Here is an 11,024-nt window from a genome sequence, read left to right as displayed (position 1 = left end):
TGTAACACCCCTTTTTCTACCCTAAATTATTTATCATATAATCAGAGTAAATAAGCATGCATATAAACAAAGGGGCGTCACATCGACGTTTTCGAAACTTAAAACTTTCAAAAACCAACAATACACCTGGTCATTCAAAATAACACATTTCACTCATCATGAATATTCAAGCAATATGCGTTCGCAATGGAAAATAAAGAATACTCATGTATTTCATAATATGATCCATGTCACATACCATGATCATCTCTCAATAATCACTTCAAATAAAATAAAACAATTAATGACATAAAACATATCTAAATAAGGCACGAGTTCAATACCACTAATCTACCCAGTGTTACATGACCAGAGCATTGACTCATCACCTAATTTCAAACTAAATACGGGAACTCTCCAGCTAATCTTGAGCGAGCTACCGTCCACCTACTCCAGCAATACTACTCTGTAGTATCTGCACGATACCCATGTAAAGGTAACATTCAAACAGAAAGGGTGAGAATTCAAATCATTATGAAATAGCATAATAGGGCACAATGAATTAAAACAACAATTCAAGAATTCATCACACTTTGTATTATTATATCACTGATATTAACAAACAATCATCTCACATGCTTCAAACATGCATCACACCCACATCAATACATGCATTCAATGATCACATAACTATAAACGACTCGATGCAAGACAATGTGACTCCATGCATGCGGTACCTCAATGTGAACTCAAAGTTTCACCGCTTTCCGATTCAATATCTAGAATCCAAGCCACGCTTCCGATCCAGACAAGACCAAAGCCCTACGTCTGTTTCCAATGAAGGATCACCGCTTAATACTACGCCTAATCCCAATTAAGGATTAACGTCTGCTACGTCTGTTTCCAATGAAGGATCACCGCTTAAATACTACGCCTAATCTCAATTAAGGATTAACGTCTGCTACGTCTGTTTCCAATGAAGGATCACCGCTTAAATACTACGCCTAATCCCAATTAAGGATTAACGTCTGCTACGTCTGTTTCCAATGAAGGATCACCACTTAACCACTTCCACAATGAAGTCAACCATGCTATGAATGAATGCACACATACCAACACATATGCAATTAAGACCATCTATATACCGTCTTAACATCCCACATATCATCATTACTCACAATTGGCACATATACACATCCATCACCATACATCATTCATGATTACATATACACATCCATTACCATAAATCATTTACAATTCAATAATGGTATACATACACATTCATACAATATATTATTCACCAATATAGGCCAATCATCAAATATGTACACATAGATTTCATTCCAAAACGCACACAACATTTAAATATCAATTTTTCACTTTTCAAACAGTGTTAACTGGTTAACGCCCTGGGTTAATCGGTTAACGCAAAACAGAATGCGCTTCTTGGCAATTTTTAACAGTGTTAACCGGTTAACGCCCTGGGTTAACCGGTTAACGCAAGACAGAATGTAATTTTTCAATATCGCAACAGTGTTAACCGGTTAACGCCCTGGGTTAACCGGTTAACGCAAGACAAAATGTTGTTCCTGCGCTAACACGAAACAGAATGCAAATTTCCCCACATTTTTCATCGTTGGAGGACTTCCGGACCTCCGATTTCGATTCCGTAAAAAGCTACACGTTCAGAAAATTATGACTCATCCAATTATATATTCATTCACAGTTTTAGCATAATTTAATCATCACAATTCAAGAGTATTTATCAAGACCTAATAATTCCAAATCATGCCAATTAATGATTTCAACCTAAAACATGTTCCTACCCATTGACCCAATCATACTAACCCATGATAATAAGGATTTCCCCCCTTACTTTGTCAATTTGATGGAAACCTTGACTCCTCTCGCTTTTCCTCTCCTCTTTCTCTATTGCCTTCAGTGCTCAAGTGAATTCTAATTCTCACTTCCTTCACTCTTACTATTTATAATAGTATTCTAGTTGGGCTTAAATCGTCTAATTTAATCACTAGGCCCAATAATACCTAATATTTAAATACCTCTATTTAAATTTAAATAATTAACCACTCACTATGCAACCAAGTTAATTAATAATTCAATTATGTCTCATATCAACTAAATAATTAATTATCACACTAATTAAATTAATTAATCCATTATTATACTACCTCACAACCGCTTAATTACTTAACACTCCAAATAATTAAATTAAAATATAATAAAAATAATATAATAATTAATTCCTAAAAATTGGGCTGTTACAACTCTCCCCCACTTAAAAGATTTTCGTCCTCGAAAATTCCTCAGACGAACAACTCTTGATACGATTCCCTCATCTTATCCTCGAGTTCCCACGTAATATTTCCATGCACCGGTATCACTAATGGCAATCAAGGTGTACTCTTAATAAATCACATACCTTGGATTAGTCCATCATCGGTAGTGGTCTCCGCACCAGCCAATGCAAACACCTTTCCCTTCACTTGCTCCTTCTTCGGCTTATCACATTGCGAATAGTTCTCCAAGAAGGTATCACGGAAAAGAGTCCAAGTAACTTCAATGTTGTCTTCTTCGAACCTCTGAAGAGTGTTATTCCACAAATCTTCAGCTTCCTTCTCAAGCATATGGGTACCAAACTGCACTTTCTGAGCATCAGTACAGTTCATGACTCTGAAGATCTTCTCAATTGCTTTCAGCCAAGCTTGAGCTTTCTCAGGTGCATGCTCACCCTCAAAGATAGGAGGATTGTTCCGCTGGAATCTCCCCAAAGCATGGAACTCATCATCATCTCCCTTTTGGTTACCGGCATTCGCATTCGCTTGATGGGCATTCGCTTGATGGATCTGACCCATGGATTCAGCCAGCATCCTCAGCGCCTCAGCAATGGCATCGTCATTCCTGCCTGCAACCATTGTCCTTAACAACCCGAAACATCAAACAAACAGTATCGATCGTGTCAGATACACAAATCAAATACCACGGAAAACCTACTACTATTGACCAACTGGTCGACCATGCTCTGATACCACTAATGTAACACCCTTTTTTCTACCCCAAATTATTTATCATATAATCAGAGTAAATAAGCATGCATATAAACAAAGGGGCGTTACATCGACGTTTTCGAAACTTAAAACTTTCAAAAACCAACAATATACCTGGTCATTCAAAATAACACATTTCACTCATCATGAATATTCAAGCAATATGCGTTCGCAGCGGAAAGTAAAGAATACTCATGTATTTCATAATATGATCCATGTCCCATACCATGATCATCTCTCAATAATCACTTCAAATAAAATAAAACAATTAATGACATAAAACATATCTAAATAAGACACGAGTTCAATACCACTAATCTACCCAGTGTTACATGACCAGAGCATTGGCTCATCACCTAATTTCAAACTAAATACGGGAACTCTCCAGCTAATCTTGAGCGAGCTACCGTCCACCTACTCCAGCAATACTACTCTGTAGTATCTGCACGATACCCATGTAAAGGTAACATTCAAACAGAAAGGGTGAGAATTCAAATCATTATGAAATAGCATAATAGGGCACAATGAATTAAAACAACAATTCAAGAATTCATCACACTTTGTATTATTATATCACTGATATTAACAAACAATCATCTCACATGCTTCAAACATGCATCACACCCACATCAATACATGCATTCAATGATCACATAACTATAAACGACTCGATGCAAGACAATGTGACTCCATGCATGCGGTACCTCAATGTGAACTCAAAGTTTCACCGCTTTCCAATTTAATATCTAGAATCCAAGCCACGCTTCCGATCCGGACAAGACCAAAGCCCTACATCTATTTCCAATGAAGGATCACCGCTTAATACTATGCCTAATCCCAATTAAGGATTAACGTCTGCTACGCCTGTTTCCAATGAAGGATCACCGCTTAAATACTACGCCTAATCCCAATTAAGGATTAACGTCTGCTACGTCTATTTCCAATGAAGGATCACCGCTTAAATACTACGACTAATCCCAATTAAGGATTAACGTCTGCTACGTCTATTTCCAATGAAGGATCACCGCTTAACCACTTCCATAATGAAGTCAACCATGCTATGAATGAATGCACACATACCAACACATATGCAATTAAGACCATCTATATACCATCTTAACATCCCACATATCACCATAACTCACAATTGGCACATATACACATCCATCACCACACATCATTCATGATTACATATACACATCCATTACCATAAATCATTCACAATTCAATAATGGTATACATACACATTCATACAATATATTATTCACCAATATATGCCAATCATCAAATATGTACACATAGATTTCATTCCAAAACGCACACAACATTTAAATATCAATTTTTCACTTTTCAAACAGTGTTAACTGGTTAACGCCCTGGGTTAATCGGTTAACGCAAAACAGAATGCGCTTCTTGGCAATTTTTAACAGTGTTAACCGGTTAACGCCCTGGGTTAACCGGTTAACGCAAGACAGAATGTAATTTTTCAATATCGCAACAGTGTTAACCGATTAACGCCCTGGGTTAACCGGTTAACGCAAGATAGAATGCTGTTCCTGCGCTAACACGAAACAGAATGCAGATTTCCCCGCATTTTTCATCGTTGGAGGACTTCCGGACCTCCGATTTCGATTCCGTAAAAAGCCACACGTTCAGAAAATTATGACTCATCCAATTATATATTCATTCACAGTTTTAGCATAATTTAATCATCACAATTCAAGAGTATTTATCAAGACCTAATAATTCCAAATCATGGCAATTAAGGATTTCAACCTAAAACATGTTCCTACCCATTGACCCAATCATACTAACCCATAATAATAAGGATTTCCCCCCTTACTTTGTCAATTTGATGGAAACCTTGACTCCTCTCGCTTTTCCTCTCCTCTTTCTCTATTGCCTTCAGTGCTCAAGTGAATTCTAATTCTCACTTCCTTCACTCTTACTATTTATAATAGTATTCTAGTTGGGCTTAAATCGTCTAATTTAATCACTAGGCCCAATAATACCTAATATTTAAATACCTCTATTTAAATTTAAATAATTAACCACTCACTATGCAACCAAGTTAATTAATAATTCAATTATGTCTCATATCAACTAAATAATTAATTATCACACTAATTAAATTAATTAATCCATTATTATACTACCTCACAACCGCTTAATTACTTAACACTCCAAATAATTAAATTAAAATATAATAAAAATAATATAATAATTAGTTCCTAAAAATTGGGTTGTTACAAAGCTCATATCTAGGGTTTAAGACCCTCAGTGCAAGGAGCTCAATCAAGAATTGGTATACTATAGCCCTAGACATCATATATGAATCCCCATGATCTTCACATATTATTTTGATCAAGAATTCATCAAGAGTTTGGAATTGGTTTGCCTTGGAAACCATAGTTCATCTGGGTGTCTTATGTGACTTTTTCAACAAGCTTCTTTACCAATTGATCAAATATTTAAAGGGATAATTCAAATTTCATCATCTTATGCATATATGATCTCCCATGAGTTCTAAAAGCCAAGATAATTGCAAGCTATCAAGTTGGTTCATGGTGGTTGACCAGAGGAATTCATCTAATCAAAATTGAGGTTCCTTAGACCCTATCTCCTACAATTTTTGTCATATGAAAATTATTACAAGAGCAAAGTTACTCTAAATGATATTACCAACAACTTTCATGTTGGTGTCTAGAGATAGTTTTTCTTGGAAAGACATTTTTTATGGTGAAAGATTATAGGTCATTTTGTCTAAACCCTAATTTGGAGGTCAACTTCCCAAGGTCATAACTTGCTCAATTTTTATGAGATGAAAGATTTCCAGGTTGCACAATTACATTCAAGGTGTCTACTTAAACCTTGATGTTTGGAGGAAGAACTACATCAACTTTAAAGGGCATGTGATATGAGGATATACTATAGGTCATTTTGGACCAATGCCATTGAACAAGTGATTTTCCTCAACTTCAAAAATGCATAACTCCTTCATATTAAATCCAAATAAGGTCAAATTTGTTACCATTTTAAAGGAATTTGAGATAGATATAACTTTGATGAAGTAACTTTTCTCATTTAAATCTCATAGAAAAAGTTAGCCAAGGTGGAATAAGTGAACATATGGCTTGACACTTAGAATTTTTTTTGACATGTTTGATTTTCCCAAATTCCACCTCAAAATTCATCATGATACAAGCTTCAAATGAAAAAGTGTTCAACATTAAAGTTGTTCCTCTTGATCTAACCTTTCCAAAAAGTCCAATTTCATCCATTTTGGACAAGATTTGAATGGCCTGCGCATGGCTTTAACATGAGTGATCATTTGGCATAAATTGAACTTGAACATTCCATACACCATTGCCTAGAATTCCAACATGATCTCAGCATTGCTTGTACTTAGTTATGGATCAGAAGAAGTGATTTCATAGGCATGTACACGCCCATGCACCCATGCAATGTACATTGCTATTTTTGGATTCCATTTCAAGTGTGTAAATATCAATCCAATTGGCTATAAATAGAGCCCTCTATGCTCATAAACAAGGACCATGTGCGCCAACTTTGCTTCCAAACCTTCAAACTCTCTCATTCCAAAGGATGATCTTGATAATTTCCATTGGAAATTGATTTTGAATCTCACTGTTTTGATATTCAAATCTCCAAGGATCCTAAACCTTTTGATCATCCAATTCTACTCTATCAAGTGTCCTGAGCAAGATCAAGAGCAAGCAAGAGGAAGATCAATCGAGCACAAACCTGCATTAAAGGTATTTTCCAGAAATTTTTATCTCTTAGATTCTCACTCAATTCTCAATAATTCTCTTGGATCCTTGGTTGTCTGAAGTCCTAGCAATGTAGGCAACAAGATTGATTTACTCTGAGGTAAAACCGAAGCAACTCAGATCGTGCACCCCAAATTTCAACTCCTTGTATCTCTCAATATACTTGGAGTTAGGATAAATTGAGGCCAGACTCGATTTCAAAGGCATTTTTACTTTAAATTCATGTCCTTATTTTTAATTTTGGTGATGGTTGTGGATGAATCAGTCTGGTGAAGCTCACCGGAGAAGGAGATCGGAGCTTTGGCTCCGGTGATGAGTTGACATTCATCTGAGCCACTTGATCCATTTGAATTTTTCTAATCTCGCACGTTGAAACTGATTGCCACTTGCATTATGTATTGACTCGTGACTATGGTGGAATGCACGTTAGCAGCCACTTGATCTGCCACCTCAATTAATGAGGGAGATCAAGTGGTCCACGTTTTTTCTCATTTTATGATTTTCTTTTTACTTGGTTTATTTTCATTAATTCATATTAATTTTAATATTGATCCAAAAAATATGAGAGTTTTACAAGAAAAATTTAAATAAATTCCTCTTTCATTTTCTGAACTAAAATTATTTTTTGGATCATTATTAATATTTTTCATGATTTAATTGCTTCTGTGAATATTTTTAATTTTTTAAAAATAGTTTTAAGTTTCCAAAAATTATGAAATTTATTCTCCAAGGTCCTTTGACCTTGTTTGACCTATGATAAATTTCATGGCTATTTCTTTGGTGTTTTGATGAGGTTTTAGGAATTTGACCAACCATAATTAAATTTAATGCATATTTTAATTGATTTTAATTATTTAAATGCAAAATAAATTGTGTTAAGCTTCTAATATTGACTTGTTGAGTTTGACTTGTGTTTTTGGGCCTTGGTCAAGGTTGATTTGACTTTGTTGAATTAAAATCATTGGATTTAGGGGATTGATGAAATGTACATTTCATCTCCCAAAATGAATGAATAATTTTAATTTGGTAAAAGTCCTCATTTGACCAATTTGTGTTGATTCCATTCCTCTTCCCTCTTCATCTCAATCCCCTCCTCTATTCATTCATGTCAAGGACCTATGATATCTCTATATCCTAAGACTAGTTGATTGTAAAATCAACATGAGTATGGATGAGATTATGTCCATTCTTTTGCATATTATTTTTGTGTGTGGTATGTTTTAGGAGCATAGTTCATTATACTATGTCTCTAACATGCATTAACACTAAAATTTCTATTGCCCGACCTCAAATAGTTGTGACTTCTACATAACTCCAATTACGATTGCTTAACATAGCACTAAATTTGTGACACAAAAAGGCATAACATTCTAGTAAGTGAGATTGTAAGTCTCCCCTCTTTCATGCTATTGTGTGGAAACTTGGTCTTTTTTCCTTCCTTTGGAAGATGTCTTGGTTCAAGGATCCATGCTTGTGAATAGTGGGTTGAGTGTTCTCCAAAAGATGACTTAAACAAAACCAAAGCAAAAGCAATACTAACTTCTAATCAAACTAACAACTAACATTTAATTTCAAGCCATTTACTTTTATGCACTTTAATTTTTAGTCTTATTTCATTTGCCATTATTCATACCATTCAATTTGTTTAATTTAATGCAATTTTTACTTTGCTCACTTGAGCCATATCTTGTGAATATATTGTGTTTGTATATACTTGTTTGTTTTTGTGGTCTTTTGACCTTAATGTACATAATAAGAACAAAAAACCCTAAAAGACATCTTGTGTAGACTGTTGGATTTGATCTGAGACATTGGACTTGGAATTAGGCAACACTCCCTATGCAAAAGGACTTGGCCAATGCCAACTTTAATGAAAACCAAGTGTTTGTGAAGTGAAATTTCATCTAATACAAATATTGAAGATCCATTTGAGTTCATCTGCAACATGATCACATTGAAGCTGTTATTTTGAACATGTGTCTAATGCCTATCTTTGAAGTCATCTGATACATGGATATTATGAAGAAGATCATGGAGTTGCTAAGCTTGGATATGGCTATATTTATTTGATGTCTCGCTCTTCACCTTGCTGTTTGTGTATTGATATTGCTTGATTTTAAAGTCCAAGGGAAATTTGGGTTTCTATATGACATTATTGTCTATTGGATTGCAGCCCATTGGTCAGATCTTTTCAACTCTCAACTTTTAAATTTGTACTTAGGATTAGTCTCTTCATTTCCTCCCCAATTATTTAATTTCAAAATCTCTCCCTCCTTTTAAGATCTTCTTTGCTTGTATTTTCTAAACTTAGACTTTATTGCAAATTAGAAACTTTGGCCTTATGCCATTGCATTTTCAAACTTATTTTCTTAATCAAACTTGTAAATAAACTTAACTATACTTGACTTAAAATTTTCAAAATACAAAAAAGAACTAACACTCATTCAAACCATTTTAGGCCTTTTGTGCCTCTTTCAAACTTAAAATTTTGTTAAAAGCAACTCATTCACTTTGAAATTTATACCACGAACTACGAGGTTTTGACCCCTCATTTTTATGTTGGTACGTAGGCACAAGTCCGAAGGTCTTGTCAAACACAAAAATATAATTAATGAATTTTTTTCTCATCCCTCCACTCTATTTATTGGAAACATCATTTTATACAAAAATACATATGCACACAAAAAAGGGCTCCCTGGGAGTACCTAGGACTCTTTGGGTGGTAACACCTTCCCTCTGTGTAACCAACTCCCTTACCTGTAATCTCTGGCATTTTATTAGTTTTGAATTGAAAACTTCTTATCTTTGGGTTTTGTTCGTACTTTTCCCTTTTCCCTTGGAAACAATAAAAGCGCGGTGGCGACTCTGGTTTTATTGACGTCTAGCTTATCCATAGCTTGATGGTCATGAATTTACCGCTACAACAGGTATTTGTCAAATTTTGAAATAAAAGATGTCCGGTTAAAACGTTCAGGAGGATCAAAATATGACCGAAAAAGTAGTCGAAAAAATAAATCGAGCACACCAAGTTAAACTACGTGAAATGTAGATTAATAAAACTGATGTCTGTAAGCTCGATTTTGAAATTTTTTGCCTGCTGATTTGAGACACATTTGAAAATTGATTCAACCGGTTTGCCTGTAGATTTGAAAATTTATTTCGAATGACATTTTAGGCATTATGGGGTATGTACTGCATTTTATGATATGTAGTAATGCAAAACCTATGGTGTATGTATCGAATCAGCGATTCAGGGTCAAAATTGAGGTGTGACAGTCCCATTCCATACTTGGCTATTTTTCACTCATTCTTGGGTATTTCTTCTTTCTTTTGGCTCATCTTTCGCTTGTTTTTCACCGATTCTTCGCTTAATTATATGCAACGAAAGACTGTCATCACACCTTTATGAGAAACCTAAATTGAATGTTCAAGCATATAGGTTGATTGTTAGTTGAATTGTAATTCACAATCCTTAAACTGTTTATTGTATTAATCACTAGGGTTAGTGGTTGAGAGAAAGTGGGAGGGGTTCTCATATTTAAGGGGAAAACTAAGTAGAAATACAATGAGTAGAATTAAGAAGATGGACATTGAACAAGGGATTGTTCATCTAATACACTTTATACTAATTCTATTGAAGAGTGAATTTACTTTTTGGGGTTGGAAGCCCCCCAGATGTAGGTGTTGTTTGCGTTGATCTTGATTAACAATTCTATGTGTCCTTTTATTGCTTTATGATTTATTATCTTGTTTGTCAATTATCTGTCAATTCTGGTTTAAGATGTTGAACACGATGGCTTAAGCATTTGATCCAACATTTGTCCCCTTAAAAACAACATTGCATTAACTTTTGAAAAGCTCCCATATAATGGAAACTCCCAAGACGAAATTCTTGGGGTCAGGAGTATGCAAAGTGGTTAGGAAGAACCTATATGAATCCTGGTGTAATTCTATGAACCCTTATCTCTTTATATTTCCTCTATTTACTTTGATTTATGTTTATTTATATTTTATGTTGCACGTTCTTTGTTTATTTTACAAAATTACTTTAAACAATTTTGTTTATCCAGAATCTTTTAATTGGAAATCATTTTTTAAATCCACGCAATGCACCCACCCCCTCTTGTGTTTGGAGTCACTTGTCCAACAAAATCAAGCACACTACAAGAAGATTTAAGAGAATGGAATG

The sequence above is a fragment of the Lathyrus oleraceus genome, chromosome 7, assembly GCF_024323335.1.
Source record: "Lathyrus oleraceus cultivar Zhongwan6 chromosome 7, CAAS_Psat_ZW6_1.0, whole genome shotgun sequence".
NCBI classification, from domain to species: Eukaryota; Viridiplantae; Streptophyta; class Magnoliopsida; order Fabales; family Fabaceae; genus Lathyrus; species Lathyrus oleraceus.
The sequence above is the reverse complement of the archived record's forward strand: the minus strand, read 5'-3'. Positions refer to the sequence as shown.